Raw genomic sequence first — 22,164 nt, 5'->3', positions numbered from 1 at the left:
CTATAACAATTTAATGAAAATTACCTGTGAATGTTATTGCCCAATAGAGATAAAAATCACTCCAAAATTGGACATAAGACTGAAGCACAAATAACTGTGGATATTTATACATTTTATTTATATTATAAAAAGCAGAATAATGAAATGTTTCTTCAGGCAAAACCTTAAAAATTATTCCATAAATATTCAGAAACAGCTGCTGAACAGAAATCCCTCGCTTGCTTTGATCTTGCAGGTCTGAAAACTACAGGCAAAAGCAATATACTGGCAGTCTGCCAATAGACAAAGGCACCATATTGCTGCAAACCTTCTATGCACTGATACCCGTTCAGTGCACTAAAAAAAGGATCCGTGCTTAAAAGTCTCCTTGCTCCTGAACAAGGAACAATGTGCTGGGGTGGCGGTGTTACTCGTCCTGATGTCAGTGCAGATCAGACAAACGTTCAGGACCAATCATGATTGAAAATGTCCACAAGGTTATGTAGGCATAATTCTTGTTTCCCTTGGCAAGTCATGGTTCATGCTGGTCTGCTCATCCATTGACATCGGAGCTTTGTTTGAACTGGTTGGCGTAGTGGTTAGCACAATGCCTCTACAGTGCTAGCGATTGGGACCGGACAGGGTTTCAAGTCCTGCACTGTCTGTAAGGAGTTTGTATGTTTCCCTATGTAGAGCTCGTCGAAAGAACCAAAGACTTGTTGATCCAAACCAAGGCTTTTATTAGCAAAAGACCGGAGCTCTTCACAGGTGGCCGACCAGTCCGGAATGATCCGACCTGGCTAGGGACACAACCCTTTAAGGCCCAGACAATAGGTGTGGCTAAGCTCTCAGCCAATCGCTGTAAGCACAGTCTAGATACAGTAACTATATACACTATGTACATTGGTGATAGATCTGTACCCTATCTCTGCTTGGGTTTTCTCTGGGGCCTCCGGTTTCTTCCCACCATTTAAAACGTACTGAGGGTGGGGTGGGGTGTAAGGCCACGAAGTGAAAAGCACCTAAAGTGGCTGCTTAATTGACTCCTGGTGATTCACCAGGGAGCAGCACAGAAAAGGTTCGAAGTCCCCACTAGCTAATAAATGTTGATGTGATGATCCATTAAGTATTAGGTCACAAATGCCACCTTGCAACAAATATAGCAATACCACACTCACTTACGAATTCTTTAGGCAGGTGAACTAAATTGAGATCATATCCTAGTATAATTAGTTATGTCCAACATCCTGTGAGAATGCAGTAATTGCAACGATTAGAAATTACTGGAGAAAGGATGTGAAATGTAAAAGGCAGAAAAATTATGTCCAGTACTGTAAACATTTTGGCAATTGAAATGACAGCAAACCTGTTAGCATTCACATATGGCATATCTAGAAATGGGCAGAAACCTTGGCGGGGGGGTGGGGGGGGGGGAGGCAGAAATTTCTCTCACTTATTCGCTCCCTGATTTTCTGCACCATTCTCCAGCAGATTTGATGAAATCTTCAGCTATCTAAATTCTATCCTCTGAAGATGTAATGTTTCGGTGTGCGAGTTATAAATGAACCTTCAATGTAAGCATGCTCTCCACAGCTAAAAATGTATTCATACAAACTGTAAATCAGACGTTTTTTCAAAACATAATGAATTATAAAACATGTACATTTTAAGTTTTTGTGTTATTTCAACCTCTGCTTTAATCTTCTATAAAAGCTCCAGTCTTTAGGGATATGTAAAACATTTAAACTATTCCTTAAAGATGTCCTTTTTAATGCTTGTAAATGTGCTCAGCCAGTTTAAGGATGTCATTGTTACTGGATGCTCGGGGCACTCAAACAACTGGATCTCAATGCCATGGAGATCACGTCTACCAAAGCAGTGGCAAGTGCTAACACCAGCAAGAAGCACAAATTGTCCTTGTTTAATGATGTAATGATAAGAGCAGCATTAGGCCTGTCGAGCCATCGTTCAATAAGATCATGGAGATCTAATGATAAGCTCATCTCCACTTACCTGCCTTTTCTCCATATCCCTTAATTCCCCTACCAGGCAAAAAAATCTATCCACCTTGTCTCAAGTACAGTAATGTTAACTGAGACCACCTCCTCTGCTTCAATAGGCAGAAAAGCAGTTAAAAACGAATTCATTCAGAACGGGTCTAGATAACTGGAGATTTACATCAGATCAATCCACTTTGGACAATGCACAAAACAAGATCTGGTTAAGATTTTTTTCTCATTCCTCAGGGAGTAATATGTTGGTGATCTTCTACTATCTCAGGATGAATCCAAAGGAAAATGAGATGCATGCTTTCTCTGCAGGACTGGGCAAAATTCTGAAGGGGAGTTTTAAAAAGGGATGATAATATTTATCAAATGCCTCTCTCAAAGAGATATCACTATTGCTTCCTCTTTTGAATTTAAACATATAGCATGGTAACAGGCCCTTCCAGCCCACAACCTAAGCCAGGTCTTTGAACACTTGAAGTGATGGGTAAGTTTAGATTTTACTCATGACACACCCTCCATCAGAGCCATTTAAATCTGAATGGGGTATTACACCACTGTAATAACTATATACTGGCCTGGACCACCCGTTCCTTCCCACTGACCCCTCCCAGGAGATTCCCTAATTAAGGTCCCAACCCATGACCTTGACCCCAGATCACTTCCTGCTCAGACTGAGGCCAGATGCTCTCTGAGCCCCAGCTGACGTCAAAGCTAATCAAAGCCGTTTGACTCCAATCTACTGCCGTGTGGAGTCAATTGATTGCCCATCATACTCACTGAGGGAAAGTCTGGAAAGTTTTTGACTTCTCCATCTCAACGCACGCACGCACCATTTGACATCTGCCTGCACTAAAAGCATGACAAACTTTTCAATTTCTGGCTCCACATTCTCCCTTGTCCGTCTGGTTCTCCTTTCACCATGAAACACTGACACTTCCAACCTTGAAAGCCTCAAGGATGCATCACTGAGTTTTAATTGTTCCACCATGGACACAGCTATATTGACCATCCCAAGCAGCAATTAAAACCCTATTTTCTGTATCTCCTCCAAAACCAAGGCTTCTATCTCCATAGCAGTACAATAACTATATTTGTCTTGGGTACTTTAGCTGTAACAGAAACAGCTCTTTTTAAAAAAAAAAAAGATTTATTTCACTGTCTCTCTGCACCTTAATTGATTTCACAGTTGGATTAAGGAACAGCTGGAGACCGTGTCCTTGCACTCCTGAGCTGAAAAATCACACAGCAACATAAAAATGATAAATGTTCACAATTACAAATTATTTTTCTTCAAAGATTAAAAGGTAAATTCCATTTGATCTTCCAGTTTTTGCTAATTGATATTGAATATAACAACTTGCTTGGCATGTATTGCAGATTTTCTTTTAGGGACAACTTTATTTCCTGATACAATTTATCATTTACTATTAGTTACCTTCTCTGTGGATTGTCACCTTATCATGGTGGAAAAGCTTGTGTGGTCCTGTGATCCCAAGAGTGATGTCATCTGGTAGGATCACCCATGGTGGTAAGGTCAAGGGTGAGGTCCCTGACACAGAACAATCCAACCAAGACCTCAACAGTGGAACAGGTGGACAAAGTTACTCTGAACTCAACGGCTGTGGAGACTGCAACAAATCCATCAGCTCCAATCATCGTGGATTTCATGCCATTGCAATTAATTGGTTGATTTGTGAAGTATTGTGTGTTTCTTGGCGTGCATGTTAAACAAATACACGCAAAGGCGTCTTCGCTTGGTGGATCAACAGTACAAAGGCTATCATCCTTGACTACGAGGGATAGCCACGAAGACTATTAGTTACTACCTGCTGCTTGTTATTTAAATTACCACTTAAAGCATGCATGGTCCTGTGCCCTCAGTATATATTTAAGGCTTCAAAAACGAAGACCACAATGTTATTCTATCCATTTTTATAACGTGAAAATAATTCCTTTTCATTCTCCATAGACAGCCCCTACTTTTTTCACTAGTGTAATTATATGGCCAGAGGCATTGTTCGATTAGTATTGCCTGCACCATGGGGTTAACCTGTGAAGAGAGAGAATTGTTTGAGAGCACTTTCCAAGAATCACAGATTTTTTGGGTCACAGTGAACTTTGGAAGACTTTGATTATTTACATGTACAATTTCTACAGAAGAAGGTAACGGGTTAAAGTTCAGAGATTGTTCAGAATTCAAATTAACTATTAATTGTGACCACCATCCATCAGCTCAAAAAGTATATGCAATGAACGCCTTTTTAGAATATATGAGGTAAATAAACTAGATTATTTCAAAGAGTAATAATAGAATCAAGAATTTTCTGTTGGTAAAGAATTTATGGAGATGTGCCACAAATTGGAATGTTGTCAGAAGGGCCTCACACTTTTCATTTCTGAGATTATGGACCATCAATGGGAGGTCTAACTTTGCTCCTGGGTCTAATCATCCTTAACTTGAGTGGCATGATTGACCATGTCAGAGAACTGCTAGAGTTAGTTATGTTGTAGGTCAGATGTTAATGAACTAGAGTTTCTTAAAAGAATTCATTGGGTTGTGGTGGGGGGGGGTTGAGTGTAATGGCTTGAGGGAACAAAGTGGACTTCAGATTCTCCTGGGGGAATAAAGTTTAAAGCCCAAATTTAATTTTTTTCAAGAATTAAAGTTTATAAAAAGCCCCTGGAACATACCTGTATCATGTTGGGCATGGTTGGTAGAAGAAGGAAGACAGCTAAAGACAAGAAAACAGTGAGTAAAGATCCGACAAAAATGGAGAAGCTGCAGCCTACCTTGACGATGGAGCCTGGGCCTCAGGTCCAAAGCCTCCTCGAGTGATGCGTGCAATGATGGCTTACCTGAAGCCGGTAACAGTGCCACCCCTCCCGCGAACTAGAGGAAATGGCGCTGGAGCTGTACAGTTCTCCCTGAAGAATACCAGACTGAAGTGTGCATGCATGAAGGCTTATACCTGCGCATACCTGAAAAGGAAGAATATGTTCCTGAATGGAACGCCACTGCTGTCGGAGCTGCAGCCTGATACAGAGATGCTATCAGAAACGCTTGTTTTTTTGACAAGTAGGGAATCAAAAAGAAGCAGATGAAGATGACATGGAAAATGAAGAGGAGGCTGAAAGGGGGTCAGTGGAGGTCAGAGATCAAGGCTCTACTAAAAAGGATCTTTCCTCATTAATGATGGGACAATTTCAGATTTTAAGAGATGTACAAAACCTTAGAATTGACATGAAGGACATTAGAAGTGATATATGCTACAGAATGTAATAAAATTAAAGAAAAAGTTCAGATTCAAATTGGATGTGTGCAGGTTATCAAAAATGATGTGGATATTTGTATGGATAGAATTGAGAAGGTTGAAAGTTGAGAAAGACAAAATAATGTTAGATTGTAGGTCTTAAGGAAGATTTTGAAGGAAGCAGAGACCCTGTGGAATATTTTACAAAAATGGATACCTAGAGTTCTACGAGAATATTTTCCAAATGGAATTGAATTGGAGAGAGCTCATAGAGCCATCCCGCTGCCAACTCCACCACCCAGGGCTGTATTGATTAAATGCCTACGTTATTGGGATAATGAAAAAATATTAAGATTTGCGGTCCAAATGGCAAGACAAAATATGGGACCCATGATTATTGATGGAAATAAATTTTTCTTTTGCCTGTATTTCTGTAAGGCAGTCATGGATAGAAGAAAATAATTCAATTCAGTGAAGGTAATTCTTTGGAAGAAAGGCTATACATTTACCTTCAGCTATCCAGCTACGTTAAAGGCATTTTTGGACAACAATCGACCAAGGTTTTTCATGGAAGAAGGAGAAGCAATGGCTTTTGCAGAATCACTTCCTTCAGTTAAAGAAGATCAGCAAGTGAGACTGGAAAGTTCAAGTTCTCAGCAAGAATTACAAAGGGAAGTGGTCCAGATACAACTTGCATCAAAGAAAGCTGCACTGATGTAGGTTTTAAGCTGTAAACAGGAGATACAGAGGGATTTGGAAGAACAGAGAGAAACAGTTATAATTGATGAAAATCAAGTAAATGCTGACCTTGAAGCAGAGGGTGCTAGACTGTTCCCCTGAATTTGCAATTAATTTCTTCTTTCCCAGGGGTGGGGATGGAGGCTTCTTTTTGTCTTATCCATTATGCACCATATTGCAGTAGGAGCCACAACCCATATGGTAGAGGGGAGTAGTGTTATTTATTTTTCATTCAGCATTTTTTGGGAGGTTTATATTATGTCTTTGATTAATGTTTTAGTTTGTGTTGTTAAATTTTTCTTTCTCTTTTTCTGTATCTTTTTTATTTGGGAAGGAGACACTCACAGGAGTCGGTTGCGTTTGATGGAGGAGGCCTGGGAGAATGGGACTGAAAGAGATTTGGACGAGATAATGGAAGGGAATAATATACTAAGTTTTAATGTTAATGGTATAATGGTAAAATTAAAAGGGGAAAAAACTAGCTCATAGGAAAAAGATGAAAGTAGACATTGCATTTTTATAACAGACTCATTTGACAGAGGAAGAACATTTAAAATTAAAAAGGGATTTGGTGGATCAAGTGGCAGCTTCATCTTTTAATTCTAAAGCAAGAGAAGTAGCAATAGTAATTTTTAAAAATTACCGGTGAAAATTAAAGGTGTTAAAATGGATCCTGTGGTGAGATATGTTTTGGTTCATTTATTCTGAAATGTGGACACTTACAAGTATTTATGCACTGAACATAGATCATGAAGATTTTATATGGGACATATTTTACAATTAGCAGAATCACATGAAAAGGTTTTAATGGAGGTGAATTTAATTGTTGTCTTGCTTTGGAATAAGGTTGATAGAGGTAGAAGGAGGAGGTTTAATGTCAAGAAGAACACCTTTATTTCAAAATAGATTTATTCCATTTTCTATGGGAAATCAATTTTTAAATATTTAGCAACATCATGGCATTAAGAAGATTGAGGATTGTTTTGGAGTGGGGAAATTTGTTACTTTTAGTTGAATGAAGGAGATACAAAGGTGGAATCTTTGATGTGTAATAGATATAAAAATATTATTTCAGTAATTTTTTCAGTAGCTTTTTACAAAAGCTAGGAAAATAGGATTACATAAATCAAGATAAAGATGGGAAGTAGATTTGAATAAGCTAATAGATGAGTGTATATGAATGGAGTTATGTAGAGAAAGTATGAAACGTTCAATAAATGTGAGGTTTAGGCTAGTACAATATAATTTTATTCATCAGTTATATTTGACATCACAAAAGTTAAATAAATTGAACTACACCTTTTCAGATTTATGTTTGAGATGTGGACAGGAAGTGGCAATCTTTTTACATTCTACTTGTCAGTGTCCTAAGATTAAATCTTTTTGGTTGGACATCGGTGATTTATTAGAACAAATAATGGGGGTTAAATTCCCACAGGATCCAATGTTATTTTTATTGGGTTATATTAAAGGGGTAAAACAATGAAGACGCTGTTTACATCCGGTACCGCACGGATGGCAGTCTCTTCAATCTGAGGTGCCTGCAAGCTCACACCAAGACACAAGAGCAACTTGTCCGTGAACTACTCTTTGCAGACGATGCCGCTTTAGTTGCCCATTCAGAGCCAGCTCTCCAGCGCATGTCGTCCTGTTTTGCGGAAACTGCCAAAATGTTTGGCCTGGAAGTCAGCCTGAAGAAAACTGAGGTCCTCCATCATCCAGCTCCCCACCATGACTACCAGCCCCCCACATCTCCATCAGGCACACAAAACTCAAATCGGTCAACCAGTTTACCTACCTCTGCTGCACCATTTCATCTGATGCAAGGATCGACAAAGAGATGGACAACAGACTTGCCAAGGCAAATAGTGCCTTTGGAAGACTACACAAAAGGGTCTGGAAAAACAACCACCTGAAGAAAGACACAAAGATCAGCGTGTACAGAGCCATTGTCATATCCATGCTCTTGTTCGGCTCCAAATCATGGGTCCTCTATCAGCATCACCTAGAACGCTTCCATCAGCGCTGTCTCCGCTCCATCCTCAACATTCATTGGAATGACTTCATCACCAACATCAAAGTACTCAAGCTGGCAGAGTCCGCAAGCATTGAATCCATGCTGCTGAAGACCCAACTGCGCTGGGTGGGTCACGTCTCCAGAATGGAGGACCATCGCCTTCCCAAGATCGTGTTATATGGTGAGCTCTCCACCGGCCACTAAGACAGAGGTGCACCAAAGAAGAGGTACAAGGACTGCTTAAAGAAATCTCTTGGTGCCTGCCACATTGACCACCGCCAGTGGGCTGATATCACCTCAAACCGTGCATCTTGGCACCTCACAGTTCGGCGAGCAGCAACCTCCTTTGAAGAAGACCGCAGAGCCCACCTCACTGACAAAAGACAAAGGAGAAAAACCCAACCCCAACCCACCAATTTTCCCTTGCAACCGTGCCTGCCTGTCCCGCATCGGACTTGTCAGTCACTAACGAGCCTGCAGCAGACGTGGACATTTACCCCTCCATAAATCTTCGTCCACGAAGCTAAGCCAAAGAAAGAAAAGAAAGAAGATATTAGAGGGGTTAAACCTAAATTAAAATTGAATATTTATCAAGCAAAGTTTGTTAAAATTGCTTTAGCAAATAGGTAGAAAAAGTATTGCTATAACTTGGAAATCTGATGGAGGCTCAGGAATGAAGAGATGACGTGGAAGTTCAGAGTTGTATACCACTTGAGAAAATTCCTTATAATTTAAGAAATAATCATATATTTTGGATAATATGGTGCCCATATTAACAAACAGTAGCTATGAATATTTAAATAAATCTCAGGCATTCCCTTTCTCCTAAAGGTCTCCAAACACTATATGATGGTAAGGAGTGCTCCTGTTGAAGATCTCGTCCCACTTCTCTTCTTTGTAGGGGTAGAAGGGAGAGGGTGGGGATCTACGGGAGGGGGGGTTCTTTCTCTCTCATTCTTTTAGTTTTTTTATATATACCATATGTATTTGTAATGGATTTATTATTGTAAAATAAGTGCATTTTTTGAGGTTCTAAATTTAATTTAAAAAAACATTTTAATGGTCAGCATTTCCATTATGAACATTTTAATTTCATGCTAATTGGTGATATAAATATAAGACTGAAAACTGTCTTGCAATTGACGCTCAGGTGGAATTGCGCAAACAGAAGAATGGGAACTATTGTCCACAAGGTTGGATTGCACTACTTTTAAAAGAAGCACATTGAATAACGTGTCAATTATTGCCTTTGTAAACAAACTGAAGGGTGAAAACAACGGAGATTACTGGCCATAAGGTCACATCCCTGGGCCGGCAAGGATGCTGTGTTAGTTCTGCCCTTATAAATGACCGCTAAACTTGTAATTATTTGTGACTAATTTAGTAGAAAGTGATGCATTTGATGAAGTGGAAAAATAGAAAAGAAGGGTAATTCTTCTTAAGAATTAGCATGTGATCAGCAGTCTCACCCAGGCAGAAAGAGTCTGGAAAAACAACCAACTGAAAAACCTCACAAAGATAAGCGTATACAGAGCCGTTGTCATACCCACACTCCTGTTCGGCTCCGAATCATGGGTCCTCTACCGGCACCACCTACGGCTCCTAGAACGCTTCCACCAGCGTTGTCTCCGCTCCATCCTCAACATCCATTGGAGCGCTCACACCCCTAACGTCGAGGTACTCGAGATGGCAGAGGTCGACAGCATCGAGTCCACGCTGCTGAAGATCCAGCTGCGCTGGATGGGTCACGTCTCCAGAATGGAGGACCATCGCCTTCCCAAGATCGTATTATATGGCGAGCTCTCCACTGGCCACCGTGACAGAGGTGCACCAAAGAAAAGGTACAAGGACTGCCTAAAGAAATCTCTTGGTGCCTGCCACATTGACCACCGCCAGTGGGCTGATAACGCCTCAAACCGTGCATCTTGGCGCCTCACAGTTTGGCGGGCAGCAGCCTCCTTTGAAGAAGACCGCAGAGCCCACCTCACTGACAAAAGGCAAAGGAGGAAAAACCCAACACCCAACCCCAACCAACCAATTTTCCCTTGCAACCGCTGCAATCGTGTCTGCCTGTCCCGCATCGGACTGGCCAGCCACAAACGAGCCTGCAGCTGACGTGGACTTTTTACCCCCTCCATAAATCTTCGTCCGCGAAGTCAAGCCAAAGACCCTTACTGAATAAAATCTGCATTTGGAGTCCAGCTGAATAACAATTTTACCACCTTAATGCAAAGGAGAAGTGACAATTAATTGGGAGTAGTTTAAAGGATTACAGTAACATCTAAATTCTGCTGTTTAAGGAAAGCTCATGATTAATCTGTTCTAGCTGACCTCACCCAGAGACAGCAGACTATAATTAGACAGCGTTGGCCAATATTTTCACTGCTGATCGCCTTCCTGTCGTTGCCCAGTTATGTCAAGCTATAATACTTTTACATTTCTGTAGTCAGAAAGCAATTGCATAAAAATTATGCAGGGACTTTGCTTCTAAGCTATTGCAGATCAATAAAAGCTCAACGTCCTGTGGAAGAGGGGAGAAAAACAATGGAGAAAAAAGTCATGTGAATCCACATTCAGTAGGATTTAAAATTGTCTAATTTTAGCATTTTCCACAGCATTGGCAATATTTCAGACCTCTTCCCTGCCAACCAGACTGATTTGAAAATTCTAGTTTCTTAGTCAAGTGTTATGGAATGGAAGGACACTAGAAGAAAGAGTTGGAAAGGAGGATCTTAAAGTTTATACAGCGGGTTAACAAATAAAATAAAATTGCTCACAGAGTCAGAATAAAATGAAGGAAGATATTTATCTCATCGAGTCGGTGCTTGGATTCCCAGCCTAATCCCATCTTGCAGTTCTTTGTCTGTAACCCAAAAAAAAGAGCATACCACAAGGCACTTATTTATCTGAAGCAAGTGTTCCTTCCCTCTTCGGATAGTTTCAGATTCCTATCATCCTCTGGATAATGAAACTTCCCTCGTCCTCTTTTCTACCACAAACTCTTGGTTTTCCCCACTCTCCTACAGCAAACAGACCCTTCCTGTTTACTCCAGCAAAGCCAATCATAATTTTAAGTTCTCTTTCAACCTCTATTGTTCCAAAGAGAGAACAACCCAAAGTCTTTCCTCATGGGTTAAAATTTTTCATTCTTGACAATGTACTTTAAAAATAAATTCCCTTGAATGTTCCCAGTGCAATTATTTCTTTCCTATAAACCATGTCCAGAAGTGCACACTGTTCAAGATGTGGTCTATGTTCTATCATAACTTCTGTCTCTTCCTGCATTAATAATGCAAATCAATCTGTATGCCTGTTTTAACCACCATATTGACCTACCTTTCTATCTTTAAGGATTGTGGGAATGCACTCAAAGATCTGTTTCTCCACATCTTACTGATTTATTATTAAAAGAGGACGATATTCAATCTACTATGTCCATGTTGTCTTCCCATTAGAAAAATCTCATTCCCTCCAGCCCTGAAATTTATTCTTTTGTGTGTGCCATGAACTTTTAAAATATTTATTTGCCATTATCTATTCTATGGGTGATTTAGAACCGCCAACTAATCCACCAGCATGCCTTACAAACGTGAGAGGAAACTAGAGCCCGTGTTGAAAGAACACCTGGTCACAGGGAGAACTCAAAAACTACACCCAGAGCTAGCACCAGAGGTCAGATTTTGAACCTGGTCCCTGGATAGGGGTGGCATGGTTGATGTAGCGGTTAATGCAATGCCTTTACAGTGCCAGCAATTGGGACCTGGGTTCAAATCCTGTGCTGGCTGTAAGGAGTTTGTACATTGGGCATAAGTTGGGCACCATGAACTCATGGGCCAAAATGGCCTATTGCCATGCTGTATGTTTGAATTTAAATTGTATGCTGGGTAACAGCATGTGTCACATTGCCAACACCTCTGTACCTCTCAGTATCAAGTCCATTATCAACTGATTGTACAAGTACAACCTGATTTCACGAGTGTTTCCCAATCATAGGTAGTATGTAAAAACGCAATGCTGGAGAGACAAACGGTGTACTTTGTGCAGCAAAGATAAAGATACATAACCAAAATTTCAGGCTTGAGGCCTTCATCAAGGTATGAGCAAGATGTAGGCAGAATGGTGGGGGGGGGAGGAGCACAGTCGCAAAAGCAGGAGGTAATGGATGAATAAGGGAGGGAGGGCACACCAGCAAGCAGGAGGAGTTTTACCAATAGACAGAACATTATGGGATTCAGGATTTCACCATTGTGAGGAGCCAAAGTGGCCGCTGTGGCCATTTTGATTCCTTTACCTCCCATTTATTGTAACCCTTGTCTTGTTTTTCCAACCCAAGAGCGTTGCCTTGCTCTACTTCAAAACAAAGACAATTTGCAACATTCTTACCCAACCAATCAGACCATTTACAATTCCCAATATGAACTGCACAGCCTATTTTGGTATTACCCACAAACATTCCTCTCATCATTCTGCATTTAACTACATTAAATAAGTTATATGAAAACAATGGAACCAAGTCTGAAGGTGTGCAGATCCTCGCATCAATAATCAATCAGCTCAGTGGTTTTCAAACTTTTTCTTTCCATTCGCATCCCACCTTAAGTAATCCCTTACAGAGCACCTATGGCATAGGGATTAAGGTAGCATGTAAATGGAAAGAAAAAGTTTGGAAACCACTGGTCCAGCTGCAACAATGCATAGGAACCATTATTCTTTCTTTGACACCACTGAGTCAGTTATGGTTTCCATTTGCCATTTTTGGAGGACTTTCTGCGTCTTTGTTGCCTCACCTTAAAGTTCAATTAAGCTGTTCAGAAACAACTTGACCGTAACAGATCCATGCTACCTGTCTCAATTCCTCTGCCTTTCTGAATGAAGGTTCAACTTGATCCTCAGAATTACAATTAATGCAGAGACTCAAAGGCCACTGCGGTGGCATCTCCGCCTCCTCAGTGAGTGATGCCACAGTTTTCTTTAGCCCTTTTTTTCCACTGGCTTCTCAGTTAATTGGCCGTGCAGTGTCCCGGGATAGGAAGCCGATTGTGCTGTTTCCACTGGGCCACCTTTAACCAGGACACTAACTGCTTTTCCACTGAACACAACTCATCCCCGGGGATCAGAAAGTCTGCCTTCGAATGGAATAGAATGAATGGAAGTTGTCCATTTTTCACTGGTTTTATCAGCATGCTGGCGTCAGCTGGCACCAGGGATACGAGTAGGGGTAGAGGCTGTCAGTCCCCAGCATTAATTGATGCTGGTGTCCTGATTGTTTTCCACTGGACCCTTAATTGGTTAATTCCTGGGACAAGCTGCCAGTGGAAAAAGGGCCTTAGTCTGATCAGGTGAAATGGCCAATGGGAACTGTGATGTACAGATTCTATCACCAATGTGTATATGTACAGATTGTAGTGTAGGATGTCTGTGATTGGCTGAGGGCATAGCCACGCCTACTGGCGGGTCTTAAAGGGTTGCTCCTAGCCAGACCAGGTTATTCGGGACTGGTCGACCTACCTGTGATACGCTCCAGTCTTCTAGTTAATAAAAGCCTTGGTTTGGATCAACAATCCTCTGATTCTTTCGACGCGCTCTCCAGGGACTTCAAAGATTTACAAACAATTTTCAACATTTCACTAATATCTGGTAAAATGTTTTTTATATCTAATTGTGTGTTCTTGCTCTCAGTATGTTTCAGTCTTTATTTTTCACTTCGCTCAGTTTTTTTTTAGAAGAGTGTTAATCAAATTTCGTGCAAGATGTCTTCCACTTGAATGGCTGTTCGGCCAATTTGTTGATTCAACATTCCTTTATTGTCATGTAACAATTACAGTAGGGAAACAGGCCACATCGGCCCTTCTGGTCCACACTTCACTAATTCCACCTACCTGCTCCATACCCCTAACCCTCCAACCCCCTCACATCCACGTACTCATCCAATCACCTCTCAAATGACAGAATCAACCCTGCTGCAACCACCTCTTCCCGAAGGTCATTCCCCTCAGCCACCACTCTCTGAGTGAAGAAGCTTCCTCTTGTGTTACTTCTAAAGTTTTGCCCCCCAACCCTTAACTTATGACACCTCATTCCAATCTCCCTTACCCTCAAGGGGATGAACCTATTCACATCTGCTCTATTTATTCCCCTCATAATTTTATATACCTCTATCCAATCCTCCTCAATCTTCTATGCTCCAATGAATAAAGACCCAGTCTGCTCAATCTTTCTCTAGATACTGCAATCCATGCAACATTTTAGTAAATCTTCTCTGCAACCTCTCTACCTTATTGATATCCTTCCTATAATTCGGAGGCCAGAACTGTCATAGCACAGACATGTAATATTGCATGAAATTGCCTTCTGCCTGCCTTAAAGGAGACAAAGCGTTGCTGTTAGTATCGTCCAGCGCCCCTGACAGTAGAAGTAAAAGGGAGCCCCTTCAGAGTCCATGGTATCTATGATTTCTTTTTCCTCCAGCGCTCTTGCAGCCTCTGGCACCGCAAAGACTCCTGCTTGATTCATCATCATCCTGAGCTCCGGATCCAAACCTCCATGATCAGGAAGCCTTCGGTATTTGAGGCTCTTTGAGTGCTCTTCTTGCCCTCAGTGCCCTCTCGAAACCCAGCTCTGGTACCTTGTTTCCCACGATCCAGTCTCCAGCACCTCGCAGCCCGTACAGGTCACCTGGCTGCAAGTCGAGCTTTGTGTGCATCCCTTAGCTGCTAAGCCCCTTGCTGGTCTCCTACCGTGGTCACCTTCCCTGCAGAGTCGTCTCCCCTGATCTTCATTATATCAATATAATGGATTCGAGGGATTCCCTTGACCTGATGCCTGACAGAAACCTAGGTCAGGAAACGGCAGTGTATGCCACAGTTATTTGTGGACAGTTTTCCCTCAAGGTCACCATTGCTTCACTATGGAATGGAAAACTGGGCCCAATGAAACATTATTGATGAAATGCAAAACGAAAAGTGCGAGAGAGAGAGAAAAAATAAAAAATAAAACTTTTGATATCAACCTCAATTCAAAGTCGGCTCACACAGCTAATTTTTCAATTCAAACCCAGGCTCGAAGCTTCCTGTTTCAATCTTTTTTTTTTCATTTTCAAGTTGGCTTGGTCTCATTTATTTGGTTGAAAATTGCAACGTTTTCATTTTTGGCCTCACTGTCGATCCAAAACCTGACTTTGCAATTTCTCAGTGCACTCTACAATGTCAGCCGCTCTGGAAACGTACAATATAATTTATATCGCAATTATATGTTGTGGGTCTGTACTAAATATTACTTTTGTCACTGATCATTCCAGTAAGTGGGTTTCTTTTTGCTGCTGCCCTTTATCCAGACATTTGGTACAAATCACGTTGCTAATTCCAATTGGAGAATCAATAAATCATTTTAATTATTTATTTGTGCAATAACGTGCATTTTATTAAATTAATTTATTTTAAGAATTTTTGAACCTAATTTTTATTTTTGTTTACATTTAGACATATATCTGTGCTGCCCAATTTCATCCAATTGACCTACAAACCCCCAGTACGTTTTGAATGGTGCCCCCCCCCCCCCAATCCCCTGCCGGAAGAAGCCCATGCAGAGATGGAGAGAAACTACAAACTCCTTATAGGCAGTACTGGTGCTGTAACAGTGTTGCGCTAACTGCTTCGCCAACTGTGCTGCCCTTAAACACAATCGTGAAAGGCTATGAGAGGAGGGGAATCTTCGCCCCCCCCTCCCCCCCACTAAATTGGCTCCCTAGGCATCTCTACAGTGCACTGACTACAGATTAGTTGTGGCTGCAGCCTACCTGCACTTAATGGCTCGAACATTGGGAAGCCCTATACAGTTACATCCACCTATGCACACATGGTTAGGAAAGGCTTTGGAATGCTGTTAAACAAGAAAAAAAAAAGCAGGTCAAGTGCATTGGTGGGCTAAATCATTCATGATTTAGCCTAGAACAATATAACTAGAGGACTTAACAGTGAAAGTCCATTATTATAAATTGTAAGTAATCTCTGCATGCCTCATCATTGCACTTGTCCAAACACTCTATGGGTATAATTGATTTGCTTTTATGGGAAACAAGACCATGTATCTTTCAGCTGATTTACCTCACAGCCTGTTTCACTTTGCAGAGTTGCATTACTTCAGCTAAACCAGGTCACATTAGAGAAAACCAGAGGGGCGGCACAGTTAGTGTAGTGGTTGGTGCAATGCTGTTACAGCACCAGCGACCCGGATTCGAACCCGGCGCTGACTGTAAGGACTTTGCACAGTCTCCCCATATCTGTGTGGGTTTCCTCCGGGTGCTCCAGTTTCCATCCCACCCTTTAAAAACGTAATTAGGTGGCACAGGTTCATGGGCCAGAAGGACCTGTTACCGTGTTGTATTTTTTTGTTACAGTTAAATTTTAGAAATTGAGGTTAACAAGTTTCAGATGATGGTCAAAATCAGGGGTGGTCTGGACCTCCCATCTGCCCAAACAACATAACATCCCACTGTCCCAATTTAGAGAGTGGGATGGACAGGTACAAGGCTGAGAATGGAGCAGTGAAGAGCCCCTGGAATGCTCATTTCACCAGCTGGAATAAGTGGCGATTAGAGCCTTAACCCCTGTGAAAGTTGTCAATCAAAGACATTTAGAAACTATTACAAATGAAGTATATATTTTCTATGTATAATAATTATTAACGGTTTTACAAAATTAAAGTCTTATTTTAAACCTAAACCTGGGAGGCATGGTTAGCATAGCGGATAGTGCAATGCTATTACAGCGACAGCAACCCGTGTTGGACACTGGCGTAGTCTGTAAGGCGTTTGTACGTTGTCCCCGTGTCTGCGTGGGTTTCCTCCATCCGTTCAAAAATGTATGGAGTTGCAGCTCATTTGAGTGTAATTGGGCGTCGCGGGTTCATGGGCCGGAAGGGCCTGCCTACTGTGCTGTATGTCTAAAAAATAATTCTCAAGAATTTTTAAAAAAATAGAAAACTCAAGCAAATCTTTAAAAAATGGAAGTGCCAGCGATTCCCCAAAGGACAGAGGAAACTACCAGGATGTCCCAAGATTCAACATTGAAGATGAAAAATATTGTCATACATTATAATGTGGGATGCATATTAAATGATGAGAACTGTAACATATTTTTCCCATCAATCCCATCATCTATAAGCAACACATGCGGACAATGGGCCACATCGCGGTGCAGCTAGAAGAGCCACTGCCTCACAGTTCCAGTGACTTGGGTTCAATCCTGACCTCGGATGCTGACTGTGGAGTTTGCACATTCCACTTCAGGCCATGTGGGTTTCCCCAGAGTGATCCAGTTTCCTCCAACATCACAAAGCTTTGCCGGTGTTATGTAACCAACAGATTCAATGGATCTGAGAAGCAAAGATTCTGGACACAGATTATCTGTAACAAGTCTTTATTTGCCCATGAGGGAAATTTGCCACAGGGAATCACACTCACGCTCACTTGGTGCATTCAGACACAACTAAACAGGTAATAATTAGAAACCACACTAAACACACACACAATTTTATAAGATTACTTTTACCTCTCTAATATATGCAACTTCTTTCCTTGAATCTCTCGAGTTGTTGAAGATCAATCATGCTATCATTCCAGCAGACAGTGGTTTCTTCAACCTTGCACATTCATGAATGGGTTTGAAGCCCATGACACCTACAAGGCGAAGCCGAACATCATAAATGGCTGTGATGCTTCACTCCCCAGTGATCTGAACATATTTTATGCTCACTTTGAAAAGGAGAATGCAACAGTACCGATAAGAATCCTTGCAGAAGCTGAGCACTCTGTTGTATCTGTCTCTGAACATCTTTCAAGAGGGCGAACCCTCACATGGCATCAGGCCCTGATGGCAGGCCCTGATGGCGTACCTGGCTGGGTGAAAATCTGGGCCAACCAACTGGAGTGTTCGTGGATATTTTCAATCTCTCTTTGCTGCAGTTGGAGGTTCTCATCTGCTTCAAGAGGGCATCAATCATCCCAGTGCACAAGAAGAGCGGTGTGAGCCGCCCAGTACCACCAACATCTACTGTGATGAGATGCGTTGAGAGGTCGGTCATGGCCAGAATTAACTCGTACCCAAGAAAATATCTTTGCCCACTGTTCTTCGCCTACCATCGCAAGTGTTCCACAGCAGGTGCAATCTCACTGGCTCTCCACTCAAGCTACTTTTTATTCATTACAACTCAACTTTCATCATCCCCTCAATTCTGGACAACAAGTTTCAAAACCACAGCCTCTGCATAATCCTGCTGCAACTGGATCCTTGACTTCCTCATCGGAAGACCACAGTCGGTGCGAATCGGTAACAACGTCTCGTCCTCACTGACAATCAGCACAGGTGCACCTCAAGGATGCGTGCTTAGCCCAATGCTCTACTCTCTCTACACCCTTGACTGTGTGGAGAGGCACAATTTAAATCCCATCTACAAATTTCTCCAGGACACCACAGTTGTCATCAGAATCACAGACTCCAATGAGGAAGCATATAGGAATGAGATAGATCAGCTTATTGAGTGGTGTTGCAACAACCGTGCCCTCAACATTAGCAAAACTAAGGAAATGATTGTGGACTTTAGGAAGGGGGGAATCCAGGAAGACACAAACCAGTCCTCGTTGAGGGTTCAGCAGTGGAAAGGGTGAAGAACTTCAAATTCCTGGGTGTCAATATCTCTGAGGATGTATCCTGAGGTCTTCTTGTCGATGTGGTCCTGAAGAAGGCTCGCCAGCAGCTATATTTCATTAGGAGTTTGAGGAGATCTTGTGCGTCACCAAAACCTCCTGCAAATTTCTACTGGTGTACTGTGGAGAGCATTCTGACTGGTGGATCCCTGCTGGAGAGGAGGTGCCAGGAAAACGCAACAGAGTTGTGAACTCGGCCAGCACCATGATTGGCATTAGTCCTCATTCCATTATTTGCAGGAGGTGATGTCTCAAGAAAACAGCCTCTATCATCAAGGACCCTCACCGCCCAGGCCATGCCCTCTTCTCACTGCTACCATCAGGAAGGAGGTGTAGGAGCCTGAAGACATTACAAAAACTGCTTCTTCCCCTCCGCAATCAAATTTCAGAATAGTGTATTGGCGGAAATGTAATCTGTAGCAATATTTGCTCCTATTATGTACAATAATGTTGCTGCGAACAACAAATTTTATGACGCATGTTCATGACTGATTCATGCTTTGAAGCAGAGGGGACAGTCTACTTCCATGAAATCTACGGGGTAAAAACAGTAACCAAGGCCAGCCTCCGAAATCCCGGCAAACTGCAATGCATAACAAAGAGCAGATGGGTACAAAAGTTGCCTTGTACAAACCAGATTGAATTCCTGGTTCTATAGTTGGCTAATAGATGTTCAAGCCTCTTCTGCCAGTGAACAGCACTTCACCCGCTCTTCTATTTGATCTTTAACACTGCAGTTCGTACTTGTCTCTTGTTTGCTTGTTGTAATTTCAGATGTTAATGGCTCTGGGGAGAGTGGAAGAGGGAGAGGCGAGAGTGGGAAGTGTTAACATTGACACAAGTCATCTCTTCCCAGGCCTCCTGAGAATTTGCACCGTGGAAAGAGTCTACACTATTGACACATCACTATTCTTTTGCACTAATTGCAACTGTGAATATTTATTTACCTCTCATTTCAAATTTTTATCTCATGGCGTTTATACGGTTGTTGGTGGATCTTCTGTACCTGTGTGGCTGAAGCAAGAAAGGATTTCTTTCAGTCCCTCTCTATATTTTACTTATGCACATGACAACAAATTCTCATTCTCGTCCTGCATTTGCCATTTTTATTTCATATTTCCACTCTCTGAAGGAAATTGATTTCACTGTGGACCTAAGCGGTAAGGGTGGCTAACAAATCCAGAGTCCTAGGGTAAGAGACAGGGACAATTTGAACACACATAAAGGAACCAAAGAAAAAGGACTCTTTGATAGATTTGGAGAAAATAATGCGGAAGATACCACCAGCAGAGATAGGTTGGGCTGATGGACTATTTTTGGCTCTATTAGTTGAAATGAGATGGAATATATTGACAAAAACTGTCCATTTTTACCTTATCTTTTTTTTTTTTTCATATTTTTTTTTCATTTTTACCTTATCCATGGGATATGGAAAGGGTTTTCATCAGGATTGGTTCCCTCGGAACTACTGTGGTAAGATAATGAAAAGTATGCTAACTATTGACATTCTACTTTTATGTTGTGATTCTTATCTAGTTCCTTAATATTCCTCATGGAGGCAAAGAATTGCCTACACAAACTTGGCTCATGATACTCCGTTGTTACCCAGCAATTTGTGAGCATCAGACACCGAGTGAAAGTCATGAGAGCCCTGGGGAACTGTTTGGAGAATCAGGCGTCTGGGCTGGTTTGAGGGGCACAAGTTCACTGACAAGGCAGAGCTGTACTTAGAGGGGGAAACGGGTGACCTTCAATGGGGAGGGACAGTGTGAAATCCAGAAGCAGAAGAACCACGACCAGCCTTATCCTCTCAGCAAGTGGAAGAATAAAATAAGTCAATGAGAATTGGAGGAGCAAATCTGTAGAGAGATAGCTGTCTGCAAGAAACATCAAGTTGTGATAGTAGGGGATTTTATATTTTCCACATAGCTGTATTGACTGGGGCTCCCATGCTGTAAAAGGGCTGGATGGCTTGGAGTTTGTCTAATGTGTTCAGGAAAGTTTTCTTTATCGATATATAGAGGTACCAACTAGCGAGAGAGCAATACTAGATGTCCTTTCAGGGAACGAGACAGGACAGAAGTATGTTAGGGGAACATTTTGGGTCCAGTGATCATAATGCCATCAGTTTCGTTAATTATGGAGAAGGATAATTAATTATGGGCCTCGGGTTGAGATTTGAAGTTGGAGAAAGGCTAATTTTGAGGAAATGAGAAAGGATCTGGATTGGGATCAGACCAGGATGTGTGAGGTAAGTGGAGGACCTTCAAAGGTGAAATTTAGAGAGTACAGAGTTTGTTTGTTCCTGCCAGGATTAAAGGCAAAGTTAGCAGGAATAGGGAGCCTTAATTTTCAAAGGATATTGGGGATCTAGTTCAAAAGAAGTGAGAGGGGTACAGCAGGTATAGGCAATATGGAGCAAATCTGGTTCTTGCGAGTATAAAAAAAAGGAAGAAAAAAATTAGTTGCATAGTGATTCCAGAGATCCACTCGTTACCCTTCTGACAGGATTTTGTCTAATAACCTAGCTCAGGGGTGTCAAACTCAAATTCACAGAGGGCCAAAATTAAAAACCTGGACTTAGTCGTGGGCCGAACTAAATATTTATTGAAAATTTTCAACAACATCTGCATGTTTTCTCTTCTTTCGACATACATAATGTTAAACTTTTTCTTATTAAAATAAATGTTTAATAATAGTTTTGGTTAAACTCTTTCCAGAAGCATTAACAAATGAGAAATAAAATATTCAATAAATAATATTTCTCTATAGCCTTTAAGCTCCTTTTAAATGTATTTTTTTTCACAAGCCAACAAGTCAAAAAAATAACAACTTGCTTCAATGACAAACAGGTTTGTCTTTTAAAATGATGAACATATAGTCTGCCTCCCTCCTGTCTTGAAAGGTCCTGTTTTCTGTCTTTCGTTTGGCCATTTTTCGTAAGGGGTTTATTACATGTGAGTTGGGCGACAGGTCGCAGATGCTAATGGAAGAGAGGAGGTGGGGGCGATTAGCAGGCTGAGGGGCCGGCGTCAATGTATTTGCAAAGCATTCTGGGATTTGTAGTATTAGCTGTGCATGCGCTATACTGGCGCAGCGGCCAGCGGGCCAGCTCTAATACATATTTGATATGATCTTGCGGGCCAAATATAATTATATCACGGGCCAAATTTGGCCCGCGGGCCTGAGTTTGACATGTGTGACCTAGCTGGTACCGTCGGCTCCCCACCTGACTCATCCAAAGCACTTCTGGCTGGGCTTCCTCCAACTCTCCAGAAGCTTAAGTTCACCACTACCCTTGTCCTTAGTGAGATTGTGTAATTACTTCCCTCAGCAGAAGTTCAGGGCAAAACTCACACCAGCTTGAAAGATTAGCTGCGGATACCATTGATCCAATGTGTAATGGGAACAGATACTGCAGTAAATTATATTCAAAATAATCTGCCTGCAGGTGAGTAATATTTTAAA

At 41.6% G+C, this 22,164-nt stretch overlaps 1 long non-coding RNA gene across 2 annotated transcripts in view; it reads right to left on the bottom strand.

Moving 5' to 3' along the window:
* Window positions 1-21,002, bottom strand: part of LOC138746493 (uncharacterized) — a 30,339-nt gene extending 9,337 nt beyond the window's left edge. For both annotated transcript variants that reach the window (XR_011346990.1, XR_011346991.1), the window contains exon 1: window positions 19,644-21,002. This is a non-coding gene — a long non-coding RNA (uncharacterized lncRNA). The remainder of the gene's footprint in view (window positions 1-19,643) is intronic.
* Between the last annotated feature and the right edge of the window lie 1,162 nt (window positions 21,003-22,164).

The sequence above is a fragment of the Narcine bancroftii genome, chromosome 12 (genome assembly GCF_036971445.1).
Source record: "Narcine bancroftii isolate sNarBan1 chromosome 12, sNarBan1.hap1, whole genome shotgun sequence".
Lineage (NCBI taxonomy): Eukaryota > Metazoa > Chordata > Chondrichthyes > Torpediniformes > Narcinidae > Narcine > Narcine bancroftii.
The sequence above is the reverse complement of the archived record's forward strand: the minus strand, read 5'-3'. Positions and strand labels throughout refer to the sequence as shown.